This window comes from Macaca mulatta, chromosome 14, assembly GCF_049350105.2.
Source record: "Macaca mulatta isolate MMU2019108-1 chromosome 14, T2T-MMU8v2.0, whole genome shotgun sequence".
Classification (NCBI taxonomy): Eukaryota; Metazoa; Chordata; class Mammalia; order Primates; family Cercopithecidae; genus Macaca; species Macaca mulatta.
Genome location: NC_133419.1, coordinates 52,620,874 through 52,640,001, shown reverse-complemented (window position 1 = coordinate 52,640,001; position 19,128 = coordinate 52,620,874). Strand labels below are relative to the sequence as shown.

The window sequence follows — 19,128 nt, the reverse complement described above, 5'->3', positions numbered from 1 at the left end:
TACAAATAGAAAGCAGACACAAAACATAGGCTAGAGTAACAGTAAATGTATTTGGAGTCTCAAATTAGGACTCATATATTTAGTTCTTTATTTTTTGTTTTCTGGTTCAACAGGAAGTCTGGGAGATCTATAGGAATTTGAATTACCTTTAATGGTTTATGGGGACCAGAGAACCTAAACTTTAGAATTGGGATTGTCCTGGAAAATCTGGAACACATATTGACTGAGATCCAGACAGTGGGATATTGAGTGTGATGCAGATGATGGGCCAATTAAGAGAAAGCTTTGCATTTAAGCATCTTCCTCTTGTACTGGTGACCAAGTGACTCCAAGGTGGCACCATTATCACTGGTGCTTGTGCAGAGGTGATTTTTTTTTTTTTAACACTTTGCTGTCTTAAAGGCTTTAAATGATTCTTTTAATTAAAAAAATTAGTTATCTATATAAATATTCACTTGGTAACCCCTTCATTTAAATAGTCCATTTATGCCTTCTGCACTTCTATGTGTGTGTGTTGTGTTTCATGGTAACAAAGTTTTAAAGGCAGTCTTATTCTGTAATATGTTGGCCAGTTTGGCCAGTTTTAAACCATTTGCAGTAATGCATTTAAAAGATGTTATTTCATAGATAACAAAATGGCTTCCTGATTTTCATGATAAACGTACACTCAGAGCCTTTTTCTTTTCACCCAATTGTGAGTGAGCTTTTGGAGGGCAGGGACAGTTTCTCACACCTCCTGGGATTAGAGGTGGAGGAACAGAATGGGCTGGGTGGTCAGGAACTGGGTGGTTAGAGCTCAGGGACTGGGCGAGGGAGTTGGAAAGGGAGGGTGGGAAGGTGAAGGGGAGGTGGTGGCAGGTCATGGGGGGCACTGAGTACCATGCTGTGGAATATAAACCTCTCCATCAGTGCAGAGCCACACAGCAAAGGTTTGAAGTGGATAAGTGTGTATGGGGAGTGGGACATGATCTGGTTTGAATAATGTATACTCCGGACTCTTGCCATACAGTAATTTTTTTCAACCCCGCTAGACACTGTTGCCGTGAGGAAGTGGAGAGTGGTTTCATCCATATGGCAGCATCATGGCTGTGTAGCCTCAAAGTCATAGGCAGCTCCCACCCCACCCACCCACGGTGGCATCCACAGTTTTAGTCTCTGATAGCACTTTGTCTCCTGAGAAGAAAAGCAAAGTTGTTTTTCCTTTCTTCTCTCATCCCCAAAGTGTTCTCCTTCTCACCCAAACCATGATCTCAGACCTTAGGAGTTACAAGTCAGACATGTCACGGAGCCTGTTTGAGATCAGTTGTCTATGTTAATGATGAAATTTTAACACCCTAAAAGAAGACTTTGGAGTAGAAACTTGCCAGGGTCATTAGACATAGTTGGGTTGAGAGAGGAAATGTGATTATACGAAAAAAAGTAGAATAGAAAGTAGTGCTTATTCTGTGATCATGGCTACTGTTTCAGGGGACAGGACTGGAAGGGAACCCGGACGAATAAAAACCCTTGGCCTGTGAAGGCTGTGGGGTTGTGAGTGCTGTTTCCCCAAATTAAACTATCTTTATTATTGTCATGATTTTGTTGTGCCATTGATGCACATTAACGTAAATCAAGATGAACAATTTTAAGATGACAAGAGTTAAGTCTGGAGAAAAACCTAGGACCCCAGAAAGAAGGCATATTGTACACCCCAGTCTGCTGTAACTTCAGGAGCTGCTGCTGATGACAAAGGGCTTTAATTTTAAGGCAAGGGAAGTGTTTGCAGCACTTGGGGGGTGCTATGCCTCTCTGCATGCTTGTTTAGTCTTTGCCTTGGCCTGTTCACCAGCCTGTCTGCCCTTAAACTGGGGAAGGTGGATCCAGCTGCTGTCCAGGCCTTCAAGCAGCAGAGCCCCATTCAGTTTGTCCACTGCTCTGTTGCTGTCCAGAGCCAGATCTTCTGTGGGATACTTGGCTTTTCAAGGGCCCCTGAATGGTATGTTGTTGAGTAGAAATGTCTGAGATGCTCCTTTAGTAGCACTTGATTCTTTTGCATCAGTGATTTGCCATTTCTTGTATGAAAACGAGAAGTTCAGAGTTTTGAATTCTGGCCCCAGCTCCATCACTTTCTTGCCCTGTGATCTTGTTCTACTCCCAAAACCTTTCTGAGTCTTAATCTTTAAAAATATGTAATTGGATCTCATGAAATGATACAGGTGAAAGCATTTAGAAATGGATAGCACTGTGGGAGAATATTTTTGTTCATAATTGTGTCATAATGTGGACATGGAGAGTTAACCTTTGTCAGAGCTTCGTTTCTCAGCCTTTTTATCTATTAAGTGGGAATACAAATGAGACCTTCACTGGGGGTTCCCTGAGCACACAGTCAGAAACTGTGACCTCTTCTGGAGGACTGTGACTTTTATTTTTTGACTCTATAGTGTAGGAACATCTTAATTAAACATTATGGAAAAAATGAAAAATGGGTTTATAAAAAATGCCCAGATCCAATTTCATGTATTTGTAAACTATTGGTCAACCTGTGTGGAACCTATGGCCGGATATGAATTAACCATTGTTAGCATTGATATGAATGCTTTTGTCAGTAGAGCATTGATAAGGCATTTCACGGAACACACTTGTCAACTCGTTCCCTCACTTTACCTACCTCCTCCTCTATCTGCCTCCTCTCTCCCTTAGACCTTCTCCCTCCCCTTTTCTCTTTCTTCTTTTCCTACACTCTCTCTCCCTTTTTTTCTTTTCCTTAACTGTTGTGCTGCAACTGTAGAGAAACTAGAGGTCTAATTTCTCAAATACTGGTCCTCTGTCATCTGCAATATAGATCATCTCTCACAGATGCAGATACGGTGACTGAAATAATTATTTTGAAGGAACCATTGTATACGTGATACAGGTACTGCCAGATAAAGTCTTTGGGGGGGAGATGGGATAGTGTGTGATGTCCACCCTGTCACTTCTGCCAGGGTGAGGGCTCACCTAATTTATTCTAAGCGTCCCATCCTCAGCTTCTGCACAGGAGTACAGTGGAAGATGGGGGGCAGAGGCCTTGCCTGTGGAGCCTTAACTGGAAGAAAGACAAAGAAGGCATGTAGCTGGAGAGCGCCAGTGCTTTTTCCAGGGCCGGGGGCTGGGAGGTGGTCTCTTGCACTCCTATAAGCTAAGCAGAAGCCAGAGAACTTTCCCCCGTCATGCAGCTCAAAGGATAACGTGCTGTAGAGCTCAGCTAAAGGAACTTCAGTTTCAAGAGCGCCTTCACTCCGTGGTACCACAGATAAAATTAGCATCCATATTAGTAAGCCCAACCCAGAGAACCATGCAGTTATCTCATGATTTTATTTAATGACTGTGCTCTTTTCACAGCTTATCAGGGTAATCTTTGGAGTATGTCCTGATTACATGTTGTACAGACCATATAATAAGTGAACTTAAAAAGCAATTCAAACCTAGCTCCAATTTAATTTATAATTTTTACATCCCAAGACAACAGTTTTAGTAGATAATTGTCTAGTATTTGGTTTTGTTTTTTCAATTTGTACTTGTCTTGCAGTTTCCATTCCCCCAGCACATCTCATCTTTGCTTGTAGCAGTGAAGAAGAGAGAGCAGCTGTCCTGGTTCTCCTTCACCTTGCTAATCAGGCCATCCCCCTGAGCTCTTTAGGGAATGTATAATGACAAATAAGACCTTGTAGGACTTGTGTGTGGAGCTTCAGGGTCTTTTCTAAATGGCAAACCAAAGTGGCCAACACTTGCTAGCTGTGTGATCTTGAGTAAGTTACTTGACTTCTGAGCTCTGATTTCTTGCCTTTAAAATGTTCCAGCTTCACAGGTAGTGGTTGATTCACAAGGTTGTCAGTGAGGCCTCAGTGAGGTACCTACCTGTGAGAAGTGCCTAGTCCCTGGAAGGCGTTCAGAAGTCATTTCCCAGGGCAGGTCGGATACTGAGGCTTCCCAGGCTGCTGTACAGGTGGGCATGTTGGGGACCTTCTCAGACATCCTGGCCTCTTTTTCTTTCCATCTAGCACTAGAGATGCTTTCTCTAGTTGGGATATGCAGGAGGAAAGGGAGAGCAGGTGCTTCCTTGATGTTGGTAATTTATTCTTCCTTCAGATCATTCTGATAGTGCAGCAACCTTTGGATGGGAAAAGGTGCAAGGCTGGGACATATACTAGTGTTACATCACTGGAGTTATGTTGGGGATATGTCCAGTGTCAGATTTTTTTTTGTCCACAATCCCATTAGCAGAGGAAAGGAAGAAGATACATTTCCTTGGCAACTATTAACATCCCAGGCACAGGGATTACAGAGGCAAGAGTGACAGTTGTTGAGGGATACAGTGGATGTGACAGGTAGGGATGTAAACTGAAGAGTTACCCTCATAAAATGTGGTAGAATGTTCACAGAGGTTCACCTACCGTTCCCCAGGGAGATATTTATTCTAATTTTGGGGGACACTAAGTGATTGGGGCTGTTCACTTCTCTGAGACACCAAAAAATGAGAACGTCTGTAAAATTAGGAATATGAACTCTAGTTCGGTCTGCATTTCCAACTTCTTCATTGTTTTCTTTCTCACTAGATTTTAAATCCCTTGAGGAAGTCATTTTTTTAAACAGTATTTTCTGTGAAATCCCCAATTGTAATGTCTACTTTGTTTACTCCTCCACTCATCCTTCCTTATCAGATTTATTGCACAGTATAATGGAATATATGAAATTAAAAATAACTACACTCTGGACACTGGGCTCTGCATATAGTAAATATTCAACTGTTGTCTGCAGACTTGCCTAAGTGTTTGCACAGAAGTTATTCTAGGCAGGTGCTGTGCTCCAGGCTGGAAATTGTGTATAGGATAGAGAGAGAGGGTGCCTCAGGGCTGGCAGTTTCCTCCCGCAGTCAAATTCTGAACACCCAGCTGTGCCTCTTGCTGGGGCATCGAAACTTTCACCTTTTAGAGAAAACAAGGTCTTTGGAACCAGTGTGTTCTTTCAAACAGTGTTGGATACTGCCCGATTGTTTCCATCCGGGAACCAAGTTTTCAAAGAAGTCCGGCTGCTTTGTTAAGATAAGAGACTGTTGTGTGAAAATTGCTGAGTGAGAGCTCCCACTGGAGGCTCCTTGTCTTCCAGGCCCTTACCAGTTTACTTCTAGCTGGGTGATGGGGGTGAGGGTTGGGGCCAGATTGCTAGAGCCCCATTCCCACCAGTTCCTCCCAGTCCTGAACTCTGGGGTGAGTAGAAGGTAGAGAGGGTTGATGGGGCTGAACTCCTGGCCTCGCAGAACCATGCTGACCTGGAGCCTGTTCGGAAGCTGGCAGTGATCGCAGCCTCTCCCGAACTGTTGCTGCCCTTGTTTGCCCTCCCTTCTGTTTCCTTCTCTCTACTTCGACCTTTCATTACGTGAGATGGTACTGCTTTTTCATATATTTGTTACGAGAATTTTATGTTTCATCTATTAGAGGACATTTTTGATTCTATTCTTAACTTAAAACACACACTCATTTTTAAAAGTTTCTAGGTACTTTTTTATTTGTATGTGATCATGGTTCATCAGTATAAGAAAATATTTAGTCAGTTCTGTTTTGTAAAGTCTTCAAGAAAGATAATAGCTTGGGTAGACTGCTTCTTCATGCAGATTATGAATGTGGCTTCCTCTTAAGATCTGGAACCAGGCAGAGATGTCCACTTTTGCTACTTGTATTTTAAATTATACTGCAGGTTCAGAAATCAAAGGCATCTGGATTGGGAAGAAAGAAATAAAACTGTCTTTGTTTTCAGATCAATTGAGCCTCTACTAGAAAACCTAAAGGAACACACGTCCAATCCCCATTCCCCCAAAGTATGAACCAACTAATGAGTTCAGCAACCTTACAGGATAAAAGATCAATATACAAAAATCAATTGTATTTGTATATACTAGCACCAGGCAATCTGAAAACCACATTATGAACACAATTCTTAGGAATAAATTTAATAAAATCAGTGCAAGACTAGTTTATTGCTAAATAAATGGAGAGATATCCCATGTTCATGGATTGGAAGACTCAATATTGTTAAATCTTCCTAAAATGATTTATAGATTCAGTGCAGTCCTTATAAAATTTCAGTATGCATTTTTTTTTTTATAAGAATTGTCAAACTGTTATTAACACTACAGAAATGTAGATGACCTAGAATAAACAATTCGGAGAGGGAAGAAAAAGATTATATTTCCTAGTTTCAAAACTTACTACAAAGCTATACTAATCAAATCAGTGTGTTACTGGTGTAAGGATAGACAGTGGTGTAAGCATAGATAATGGTACAGAATTGAGAGTCTAGAAATAAACCATTACATTATTGTCAACTGATTTTTCTACAAAGGTACCAAAGCAATTCAAAAGCAATTCAATTCAATAGTCTTTTCAATGTATAGTGCTAGGACAATTGGATATCCACATGTGAAAAAAGGTAAATTTAAATCCTGGCCTCACATGGTACACAGAAATTAACTCAAAATGGATCCTAGGCTAAAGTATAGAAGGTTAAGCTAAATATTCTAGCAGAAAACATAGTAAAAAGCCTTCATGACCTTGAGTTAGGCAAAGAGTTCTTAGATATGAAACTGGAAGCACAGCATGTCAAATTACTTTGGAGAAGGTTTGCTGGCTCATTCAGTGGGCGAAAATGAGTGAAAAGTGAGCACATTATTTAACTATATTCTCTTGTTCCTAGTTAGGTTGAACATATTTTTACTTACTAACCACTCAAAAATATTACCACTTTCTGGGCTCTTGTAGGTCTCTGTCACATCTTCAAAACCACCAAATCTTTCAGGAGAAAATATACTTCCTTGGAGAAGAGCATAAAGTTGTAGGACTTTGTACCTTGGATTACACTTTTCCCTCAACTCTGGGTCCTCCATAGTAGGGAATCCATAGTGGTTTTTGTCTTGCAAAGAAAACTGTGTGTCTAAGTAGTTTTCCAGAAATGAACAGCAGAGTGGGGAAACAGACACAAGTCAGACTAATGTAACAATCAGGGTGTGATAAGAATTAGCATAGGATTTGAAATCTACTTACTTGGGTTCAAATCATGGTTCACCTCTTACCGGTTATGCAAACCTTGGGTCAGTTACTTAACTCCATCAAATCCTTCACTTCATCTGCAAAATAGAGATAAGAAAATTCCTTTTCCCTTAGGGTTGCTTTGAGCATCAAATGAAAAAGTGTGTGTAAATGTTTAGTGCTTTGTGCCTAGCATATAGGAACCCATTATTAAGTAATATTACAGTTTGGATTTCAGACCTGTGAGCTTAGGGCTCAGACTCTAGAGGTTCCTGAACTAGGTTTTCCTAGGCATTGCATGTAGAGTCTTATCTTTTAAAAAAATACATTTTAATTGAAAGATTGGCAGCAAATTCTTTTTGTCACTCCAGACATGATTTCCTTTGGGGCTCTTGTACTCCCATGGTTTGAATTCATAGAGTAACTCAAGGGCAATAGGGAATTCCTCTCAACTCTCTGTCTCTGAGAATACCTCTGGGTGCTGGAGAGATGCCACTTATCAATTCTGTTGTTATTGTTTTTAGGGCTGTAAGCCTTCTGGATAGAACCCAGTGGATTTTCCTAAGTACTGAAGAATTAAGTGAGATGAGGGAAAAGCATTGAGAGTAATTATCAGCAGTGGGCTATGCCTGAGTTTTTGTTAGACCTGAACTTACGTATCCTGACTCTACTAGTCCATGAGTTCTTCATAGTCAGGAACTGTACCTTTTAATTCTCTGCATCTCCTAGGGGCCTTTCTCAGTGCTAAGCAAATAATAAATATTCATGAGATACTGGGATCGTGCCCAGCATTTTCTGAGTTTCCAAATAGATGAAGTTATAGAATCATATTCATGTCAAAGGAAGTTTCTGTGCATAATCTCATTTCATTCTCTCAGCAACCCTAGGCTTTGGGATAGGTGTGTCGGTGTGCATGAGAACACTTAATATCCCTATTTTATAAGTAGGAAAAGTAAGACCCAGATAAGTTAATGACTTGCTAAAAATGATACAGCCCTTGAGAGAGAGCAGACCTTTGAATCCCATCTACTGATTCTAGGTCCTATGGTCATTCCTTTGCTTTATGTTGCCTGTGTTGCAGACTGTCACACGCATCAGACACTTCCAGTTCAGTGGGTTTTTGTCCTAGTGACAGTCCACACATCCTGCTCTCTTATTCTCAGATTTGCAGGAGGAAGTGAAATGTTTTTTGACACTGGTGATATGGGAGAAGGAGAAAAATCCTAGAATCAAAGGTATTTACTCCTTGCTTCCCTCCACTCAAACTCTCTGGAAAGAAATGTTTAGGGACTTCTTATGTTGTGTTCATTGTGCCAGGACAGCTCAAATGGATGCTTTTGTCACAACCCCTCCACCTTTAGCAGAAGTTGTTGTGTTCCTAGCCAATGCAAAAATAAACAAGTGAGGGAAAATGACATTTCCTGGAAATGGGAAGTAGCAGTTGGTGAGACTTTAGACAAGAAGTGCGCGTTCCAGCGAATGAGCAGTGGCCACAGTGGAGCTAGTTGTCGGTTTACTTGGCTGAAGAGTATGTTTGCCGGCATCCTGATTGTCAATAAAGACCTTTAAAAACCCCAGCTTGACTCTGGCGGGCCGAGGGTGCTGCCGTGCCACTGCTGCAGGATAGAGCTCTCTTCCTGGTGGACACTTGATTCACAAGGACGCTAATTATTCATTCTTCCTCCGTACAGCCCGCTGAAACAATTGCTGTGCTTGTTTGGTGCACAGTGTGGCGTCGGACAGTCAGGCCTTTTTATGTAACTGATGGCGCTGTATGTTCATATTGTTCTTTATGTACTTATTTTATAGCTTATGCAGCAGACATTCAAGTCAATTAGCTTCTTGTCTTGCAAACTGGGCACTGCTGTTCTAGAACCAAGTTAGAAGGGTGTGTCGAGGGCGACCCGGGCAGACCTCTCTTCTTTCTTTTTGTGCTGTGTGGGTTGGTTTCAAGTTACAGCATTTTTATTGGCTCTTCTTTGCTGAACCTTGGTTTCAAAAGCTGATGTTTGTGAGTTGAATTTCTTAAAGATATAGCTTTTGTTTTCACAAAACTGAAGTCAGGCAATATGCATAGCCCTTGGGAGTGTGGTTTTTGTTTTTGTTTTTTTTTTTTAAACTGAATGATTTTTTAAAAAATAGTACCTATTAACCAAGAAATCCAAGCGAATGATTTCTTAACTCACTTTTTCTTAACTGGTGTCAGCATGGAGTCCTTGTTTCTTATTGATTTGCATTTCATTTTTTTTCTGTATAACCTTACTCCTGACTCTTTTGTCCTGATTTTTTTTTTTACCCCATATTTCTTGAAACCTGCCTGTTTTGGGGACAAGTTAAGAGTTTAAATAAATTAGTTAAATTCTGTTGTGTATATTTCTGCAGATGATAATGTTTGTGAAACATAGATTCACTGTTCTAATCTTGTGAAGATTTTTAAATATTGGAAAGAAAATTTCCTGCTTCCTCTTTCCATCTCCTTTTCTGTGATTTTAGCCCCCTGGCCCTTAAGAGCCATCTGTTTGTTATTGCAGATTGAGGTAGTAATGGTGGAAGCAGAGGCTCTGATCCAGAGGAACTCTCCAAGACAAAAGTGCAGCAGGTAGAATTTTTATTCAGCGGATTTTGACCCAGTAGACCCTAAAGAAGCTGCATGACAGAGGCTCATATTTACCATACCATTGAATTCTCAGAGCCTTCCGTGGTGACTGGCCCAAGGCAGTTGTTCAAAACATATGCGAGAGAATGAATAAACAAATGACCTTGCCCACCAAACCTCTCCCTCACTCTGTGTAAGCATCCCTTAAACTCCCCCAACCCAGGCGGCCTTGACATATCCTGTGCTCACCCAGGACCCCAGAGTATGCCTCAGAGCAACTGGTTTCTCCTGACCAGTTAGTGTCAACTGAGACTAATGCAGAAAATGTAGCTTACTGTAATGTTTGCCTTTAGAAGTAAAATCCAAACCGAAGGAAAGGACCTTGAATTTGTTTTTTATTCTCGCTGACTTGGAACATTGATAATGCTCATACTGATCCTCTGGCTAAACATTTTTCTTCCTTTATCCGTGTATTTATTGAGCTCTCCACTGTTAGCATGAGAGGTGGAGAAGACGTGGTGTGTGCTTCTACTAGCCTTTTACTGTCCAGTTGTAGAGAAGTAGGCCCAGTGAACTCAGGTGTTTACAAGATTGAGCAATTGAGCAATTACTGTATCCTGAAGACTGTATCTGGTGCTTTACTTTTATATAATTCTTGAGACAGGAATACCTGAGTGTTGAGGCCATCTTTATTTCTCTGTAACACCCAGCACAAGACATTTACATGGATGGGCTGGGTAGGGTAGGAGTTTGTAGCTGTCCATAGAGCAGGGCAGGGACATTTCTGAGAAGGTCAGAAAGGGGTTTGATGAGGTGATTTTGCTGAGCTGGGCCTTGGGAGTGGAGAGATAGAGGGAGAACAGGTACATGGACACAGAGGCCAGAAAGGCATCAGACAAAGGACCCCTGGGGCTGTGGGAAAGTCCCTGAGCCACTGGGAAATAGAGGAGCTTAGCCTTGCTAAGAGGAGAGAGTTCAGAGAGCCATGAGTGACTGAGGTTTCAAAGACCAAATAAACAAAGGAAGAGAGCATCTTGGGGAGGGGGCAAGACCATATCTCACCTGGCAGGTGAGGTCAGAGGATACCTGACCTACAAAGATCCACAAAGGCTGGCAGTGGGGGCATCCCAGTGGACAATGTTGTGATGAAGCAAGGGGCCCAGAAGTAGGAAGACTTAAGGAGTCCTGGGCCTTAAGGAAGACTCAACCCAAAACTGGCCACCTCTTTAGGCAGCTTGAGACTTGGCCTCTCCTACCAGCTGCTGAAGGGAAGGGGCTTCACCCAGTTACATCTGGCCGCAGAGACCTTCTGTTTTAGAAGCAGGCAGGGAGTGGTGCCCAGGCTCTCAGGGCCTCCTCTTGTCTGGGAGACTGCAGCCTCCCCACACAGCACAGCCCTTTTGTTCTTTAGTGTCTGTTGCTCACGTGAGCTTAATAAACAAAATCTAGAATGTACTCATTCTTTAAAAAAATCTGTTATCCTGGTTAATGTGTATATAGTACATATAAATCTATGTACATACACTAATTGTATATAAATTATATTTTGTGTCAGTTATATTTGCAGACACACACACACACACACACACACACACTATAATTCCTATTTAAAGGGAAAAATGAGCCAGTTTTTTAAAGGGAAAAAACAAGCAAAAGGTGTAGGGAGAGGGAGATACCCCTCCCTGTCCCCATCTGCTGGTTCTCTTCCCTTTTCTGTCCTCCCTCTGGCTGGGTTTATGGACAGGCCCTTCTCCCTCTTGCCCTTCATCTGCTGCAGGACCTCAGTGCTGGTGATGGTGAGCCGATGACCCTACTTCTCTCTCGTTCTCTGCTCTTGTGAAGGCTGGTTCCAGCTGTTCAGTTCCACTGAAGCAACCTCTTTGGCAGATGAAGCTTTCTCTGCCTGGAATTCCTTCCTTCTTTCTTTGGTTCCCATTCCACCACTCCATGGTTCCTCCTCCAGGAAACCTTCCTTGTCTGGTTTTCTTCCTTCTAACTCTCCCCAGCCCTGTCTAAATCTTACCCTTCTTCAGAGCCCATCTCAAATTTTGTTTATTCCATGAATTCTTTCCTATAGAACTTGTCCTTCTCCTGCCCCCTCTGCCAGCTGAGGGCTTTCTTCTTTTCCTGAATTCCCCCAGTTGCCTGAGGTGATCTTAGATCTGCCTTGTTTGCCATTAATTGAGGGGTACATATTTCCCCCAAACTCCTTGAGGGTAGATGGTCTGCCTTATTATCTTTGTGTCTTAAAAATCTTGCTCTTGTATAGTCAGTAAATTATTATTTGAAATGGTTTTTTAAAATAGGTTTTAGAGATAGTGGTATTGTGTTTTTTTTTTTTTTTTTTTGCCAAAGGAAAATATTCAGCCTGGCCTATGTAGTGAGACCTTGTCTCTACAAAAATTTTAAAAATTAGCCAAGTGTGGTGATGTGTGCCTGTAGTCCCAGCTACTTAGGAGGCTGAGGTGGGAGGATTACTTGAGCCTGGGTGACAGAGGTTGCAACGAGCCGAGATCATCATGCTGCTCTACTCTAGCCTGGGTGACAGAGTGAGACTCTGTCTCCAAAAAAAAAAAAAAAAAAAAGTAGGGTCTCAGTTTGCCTGTAATACTTACATTGCACTATAATGCATTTATTTATTTTTTTACTTACTGAAATATGCCACTTGTTTTTAAATAGCATGTAACATGCAGATACTTGCACTTTTAATTGATATGCCAGGCAGGAGATTTACTGCTCTCAACAGGTATTAAGACGTGGGAAAGCTGCGCGCCCCCCCCCCCCCCCCAGTTTCTTAGCACGGTGGAACTGATCCTAGTGCCCTGGTGAGTAAGTGGCAGACCTCAGATTCACACCATGTCTCTGACTCCCAGTAAACCACACTGTTCCCCCACCACCAACCCTCATGGTGATTAAAATGATTACTATGTACACACAAAATATATTAGGTTACAAATTTTTTGTTTACAATTCTAAGCTTCTGAGCTCTGTTCATTTGTATTAGATTTTCGTAATTTGGGGGCCTATGAAGGATTGTTTATCCCTAAATTCAAAGCAAGCAAACTAACAAAAAATGAGATCGAACATTGTCAGAGACAGTTGTTCAGTTAATCCAAGCATTCAACAAGGGTTATAAATGTGGCATAGAAGACTAGGGGGAAAAAATCCAAGTTTTTGATAAATAGTCCTCAAAGCTAAACCGTTCCTTAGCAAAGTAAGAAAAGGCATAATGTTCCCAAGACCATATTTAATCTTTACGTTCTTGGTAAGACCTTATTTTTCTCCTCTTTCCATTAAGTTTAAGGTTTCCTTCTGCTTCTTGAACTAATCATTAATAACTATACTGTTGTCACAGCTCAAAACTTCCCTATTGACACTTCAATCATTTTTAAAGATCTTGAATGTTCAACCTTTATGAAGCTAACCTTTTGCACTCTATTAAAATTTAAGAACCGTTTGATTCTCAGTGAATGCCCCAGCTACTGGATCATGAAAGCATTACCTTGTGCCAAGGGCATGATGCAGTACACTCATTCCTTTTTAACAAATAATAAGAAGTTTGACTTTTCATTTACACATCCTGCCAATTGCTAACAAGTTTCCATCTCGTTCAAACACCAGATTGATCCTAAGAAATTGAAAATATTGATTTAACCCTCTGTCTGATTTGTACTGCAGGCACCTGCTAGTGCAGTCTTAGCACATTACAATTGCTTGGCTGTAATTCCTCAGGGGACCACTAATAACTACCACATCTGTCTTTTCATCTTCCGAAATTATGCTAGCAGTTGTCCAAGTCAATTGTGATTCATTTGATACTGCTCTCCTTCAAGACATATTGCAACCAAATAGACTTGCTCACCAGTAATATATCTGATGACATAGTTAGTTCTTGTTAATTGACAGAATGATTCGGGCTTTTATGGATGGCATTAATTGGTCCCTTGTGTCCATGCAATAATTGACCAGAGAAGGCAGCATTTTCTTTCACCCAGTCAGGAGAGTTTTGAGGTGAGATAAATGTAGTAAGGATGACAAAATGTCTGTATTTTTAATCAAGACTTTAATCAATGAGTTGGAAAAAGAAGATTTGGGGGGAATTCAGGTCATCTTAATTATGAACATTGAGTTGCAGCTTGCAGAGATGTGCTGAAATGCAGGTCTGCCTTCTCCTTGGCCTCCTTGTGCTGAATGTTTTAATGCAGGGTACAACATGAATCTAACATATGCCAAGCAGAAGAGGGCTGTACCTGAACTAACATAATGAAAAAGGAGAACTATAAGTAGCTTTGTTTTTCTTTTGACATTCATCATTAGTGACCCAGCAGACTGGGCATGTAAAATCTGAAAATGTGGAATTTGCATCACCTCCTGCTTGCTGAGAGAGCCAGAACGTTAGTTACATTTATTTCTGTTGCCATGCTACTGAAAAAAGTGTTGGTTCCCTTTTTCCTACAGGATAAAGTTTTCATATATAACAATTTTCACAACCTGCCTCCGCCATTTATTCTCCCTTCCCATTTGGTCACACAGAATTACTCAATATTTCCAAGTTATGGTACCATTTTGTTCCTTTTTTGTACTTAGTATGCTTTCTTTCATTAGCCATTTTATAGATTCCCACTCATTCTTCAAGAATCCCTTAGGTGCCTCCCAAATTTCTCAAACCAAATTAGTTGCCCCCTCCTTGTGTTTACTCATTTGGTTGCTTATTTCCCCAACTAGACCTTGAGCTTGCCTTGGGCATGGGCTGTGTCTGTTTGCTTGACACATGCAGTTATGTAAGGATTTAATAAATGTTTATGGAATTGAGTTGCAACTGTTACATCTTGAGGAATGAGAATTTAAGATTTGAATCTGAGAGAGATGACTTGGATCAAACTAGATGTCAAGCAACCTGTACTTCCAATGTGAATAAGTGACTGATGACCAGCCCTGGGGAATAATTATAATTTGGTGTAAAACAAACAATTTGAGGTGTGGAAGATAAATTAGTTGACTTTTGGAGAGGGGAGGGTGAATTATGAGTTATGTGGAATAGATTTTCTGGTGTTTTATTTACTTAGACTATTAATTCTTTCTAAATCACTGGTCACATAGGCTAGACAGTGACTGTAACAGATATCCATGGAAGCTTTGGACTTGTGAACATCTGACATGACCTCCTTTTAAGGGCAGTGCAATCTGACAGACCTGGGCTGAAGTCCCATTGCTACCATTTATTAGATGTGTGTTTTGAGTGAGCTCCTTAATTGGTCTGGGGCTGTTTCCTCATCAGTAAAATGAAAATAATAACAGCCTCTCTCGACTTTTGTAATTGTGGAGAGAGATGTATGGGAAGTGTGTTGCACAATGCCTGGTGGTATACAATAGACACTTAATAAATAGTACTTGTTACCAGTTAAAGATATTTTTTGTTTGTTTTTTTGTGTGTTGTTTTCTTGTAGGGATGGGGTCTCACAGTGTTGCCCAGGTTGGTCTTGAACTCCTGGGCTCAAGCGATCATCCTGCCTCAGTCTCCCAAAGTATTGGGATTATAGGTGTGAACCTCTGTGCCCACTCTTTTTTTTTTTTTTATCTTAATTTTAAGTTTGTTTGTAGAGATGGGATCTTGCTGTGTTGCCCAGGCTGGTCTCAAATTCCTGGCCTCAAGCTATCCTCCTGCCTTGGCCTCCCAAAGTGCTGAGATTACAGAGCAATTAAAGATAAGTTTTGACTCTTTTTTTTTCCCTGAGAGTTCTGAAAGGCAGAGGGTAAGTACAATTGTGTATATAGAGAAAATGCTTTACAGTTTTGTGATTTTTATATTGCTTCTAGTTGCACGAGGCTGACCTTGTCTCTGTGACAGTATATGTCACTTCCATGGGGTTCAGAGCTTCTTGTTATAGCTCAGGAAGTTGCAGAGGGAGATTGGAAGCTAATGCACCAAAACCAGCAGTGAGTATGTGTAATATCAAACCTTGTTGGTTTGTTTTCTTAACTACAAAGCAGCAGATCGGCCACTGTGATAGGATTTGATTTTTACTGGTTTGGGATAGATTCCTGGTGATGCTGATAGTTTATTACCCAATGTAGGTCTAGAATTTATTCTTGCAGAACATTTGCATATTTGTGGGAGAATAAATTTATTTGGCTCTGAGGTTTGTTTGTTTGTTTGGAAAGGAGTCTCGCTCTGTCACCCAGGCTGGAGTGCAGTCGCGCAGTCTCAGTAACTGCAACTTCAGCCTCCCAAGTAGGTGGAATTATTGGCTCATGCCCGCACACCTGGCTAATTTTTTTTGGATTTTTAGTAGAAAAGGGGTTTCGCCATGTTGACCAGGCTGGTCTCAACTCCTGGCCTCATGTGATCCACCTGCTTCGGCCTCCCAAAGGGTTGGGAATATAGGCGTGAGCCACTGTACCTGGTGGCTCTGAGGTTTTTAAATGGTAACACTTATGTAAACAAACTCTGGTTTCTTTCTAACTTACAGCTGACCTGGAAGAATGTGTTACTTTTTCATAATCTACAGGTAGAGATATAGAAGAAGAGAACTTCTATTCAAAGAGGCAAACTCAGGGATTCTGAATGTCTTAATGCTGCTATTTGGAGTTTTATTTGAAAGCATTAGTATTTTCTTTTTTGGGGTGGATGGAGAAAGGAGAGGTCTTAGTCAATGAGTACAAAGTTTCAGTTAGGAGGAATAAGTTCTAGTGATCTCCCTTGCACAGCATAGTGACTATAGTTAATAATAATGTGTTGTATATTTCAAAATTACCAAAAGACTAGGTTTTAAATGTTCTCGTCACAAAGAAATGTTATCATTCTTATGAATATGCGGTGGTAGATATGTTAATTAGCCTGATTTAATGATTCTGCAATGTGTACATATATGATAACATCATATGATATCACAAATTTATCTGTCAGTTAGAAGCAAAATTAAAAAAAAATCTTTTGGGCCGGGCGCGGGGGCTCACGTCTGTAATCCCAGCACTTTGGGAGGCCAAGGCGGGTGGATCATGAGGTCAGGAGATCGAGACCATCCCAGCTAACACGGTGAAACCCCATCTCTACTAAAAATACAAAAAAATTAGCCTGGTGTGATGACGGGTGACTGTAGTCCCAGCTACTCAGGAGGCTGAGGCAGGAGAATGGCGTGAACCCGGGAGGCGGAGCTTGCAGTGAGCCAAGACCACGCCACTGCGCTCCAGCCTGGGTGACAGAGTGAAACCCTGTCTCAAAAAAAAAAAAACAAAAAGAAAAACAAAAACCTTTCAATTGTTGCCTTTCCTGCAATGATGAATAAAGGGGTCACTTAGTGTTGTGTGGATGAATTCAACTAGACTGCTTCCTCCTAACCCCAAACTGGAATCGTTATGTTACTAGCATGAGACTTTAGCTTGGAGGAGAGAGCGGGTTTGGTAATTTTGGAACCTAGTAAACTTTAGGGGTAGAACCTTAGTGAATTTCAAATATATGCTACAGGATTGCTAATTATAGTCAACTTGCTGTATATTAAAGCTCCAGAATGTATTTATTTTTATGCCACCTTTCAATTTCTGATTTCAGTCCTTGGAAAACCACTCATTCTTGTGCTGGCTACTCCACCGACTAGTTTATCTGCCTTAGAGGTTATTTTGATAAACTTTCACCACATCGCAGACTTAGCAGGGTAAAAGGTGGAGAGTAATGGTACATTTGTCATAAGAAGAAATGGATCTGTTTTTCTTTGGCAAAGATCACCTTTGGAAAGTGTTGCATTATGAAATGCAGAGTTAAATACCACTAACTCAGCTTTGATGTGTCCTTTTTTAATGTTCAGGATCTAAGCGCCAGTTGATTAATGATCCCACAGTGACTTTTTCTCAAGCCTGGCGAACTCATATATACCCTAGTATATAAAAGCAAACAACTTAATTAACTTACTCTTCATCCATAATTATCTTGAAATTAACTACTTATAATGTCCAAAAGTTTACACTACAAGCATATTTAAAAATCTGTTTAGAGTAGAAGGGACGGTATAATTGGTTACCCTTTTCCTTTCTTGCCCGCTTAGCTATTAATATGAAAAGTAGCCACTCCCATCATACTCTTAGGCTGTGTGCTTAAAATTATTATTATATTAATTTCTGCAAACACTCAAGAAAAGGGCTTTCTGTTATTTTTTCATTGAGCCCCTGCCCTGGGCCAGGCATCGGGTCCTTAGTAATGGACAGGGCAGTTTTGGCTACTGTCCTCAATGAGATTAGAGTCTCTTTGGAAGCTACAGATAGGTTATACTAGTCTAGTAGGGCTGCCATAATAGAATACTGGGTGGATTAAACAACAGAAATTTATTTTCTCCCGGTTCTGCAGCCTGGAAGCCCAAGAGATCAAAGTATTATCAGGTTTAGTTACTCCTGGGGCCTCTCTCGTTGGCTTGTAGATGGCCGTCTTCTCATTGTGTCCTCACACGGCCTTTCCTCTGTGTTCATGCATCTCTACTGTCTCTTTCTCTTCTTCCTTCTTCCTCTTTCCTCCTTTCTTCTTCTTCCTTCTTTCTTCCTTCTTCCTTTTTTCTTTCCTCTTTCCTCCTCCTCCTCCTCCTCCTCCTCCTCTTCCTTCTCCTTCTTCTTCTTCTTTCTTCTTTCTTCCTTCTTCTTCCTTCTTTCTTCTTTCTTCTGAGACGGAGTTTTGCTCTTGTTGCCCAGGCTGGAGTGCAATGGCGTGATCTCAGCTCAGTGAAACCTCTGCCTCCAGAGTTCAAGTGATTCTCCTGCCTCAGCCTCCCAAGTAGCTGGATTATAGGCGCCCACCACCAACCCCACTAATTTTTTTGTGTTTTTTTTAGTAGAGACGGGGTGTCACCATGTTGGCCAGGCTGGTCTCGAGCTCCTGACCTCAGATGATCTGCCCTCCTGGGACTCCCAGAGTGCTGGGATTACAGTTGTGAGCCACCGTGCCCAGCCTAATCTATGAGATTTTGAAGACAGTACTGTCACTTAATGACTTACAACACATCCTCATGAATCCTAATAACAGAAGTTCTGGGTTCTGTGTTAATACGGGACTTCCTTTTGTGAAACTTGTAATACACTCAGGAGAAATGTATGACAAATAGGATTCTAGTTTTTAGGGGCATTTGGAGCACTGTATTGTCCTTGGGTAATACTTAATATAGATGGTGCTACATGGCATCCAAGAATATTTCTAGGCCCCTGATCCTTTAAGGGAGAAAATCAACCTTTACGTTTTGATTATGTAATTGTGATCAGAATAGCCTCTGAGATATAAATTCCAATTATATCTGAATTGGTTTTTTCTAATTAAGAATACTTTTGGTTTCAAATCATATTGGCAGCAAATTAAAGACATGTTTCATTTTTTTTTTTTTTTTTTTGAGACGGAATCTCGCTCTGTCGCCCAGGCTGGAGTACAGTGGCTGGATCTCAGCTCACTGCAAGCTCTGCCTCCCGGGCTTACGCCATTCTCCTGCCTCAGCCTCCCGAGTAGCTGGGACTATAGGCGCC

At 41.1% G+C, this 19,128-nt stretch overlaps 1 protein-coding gene and 1 long non-coding RNA gene across 2 annotated transcripts in view; one reads left to right on the top strand and one right to left on the bottom strand.

Annotated features, from left to right (window-relative positions):
- Positions 1 to 19,128, top strand: part of TEAD1 (TEA domain transcription factor 1) — a 271,809-nt gene that overhangs the window by 145,548 nt on the left and 107,133 nt on the right.
- LOC144334287 (uncharacterized) lies at positions 5,496 to 8,936 on the bottom strand. Its single transcript, XR_013403989.1, has 2 exons — positions 6,754 to 8,936; positions 5,496 to 5,731 (listed from the first exon to the last, which is right to left on the bottom strand). It is a non-coding gene; the product is annotated as an uncharacterized LOC144334287 (long non-coding RNA).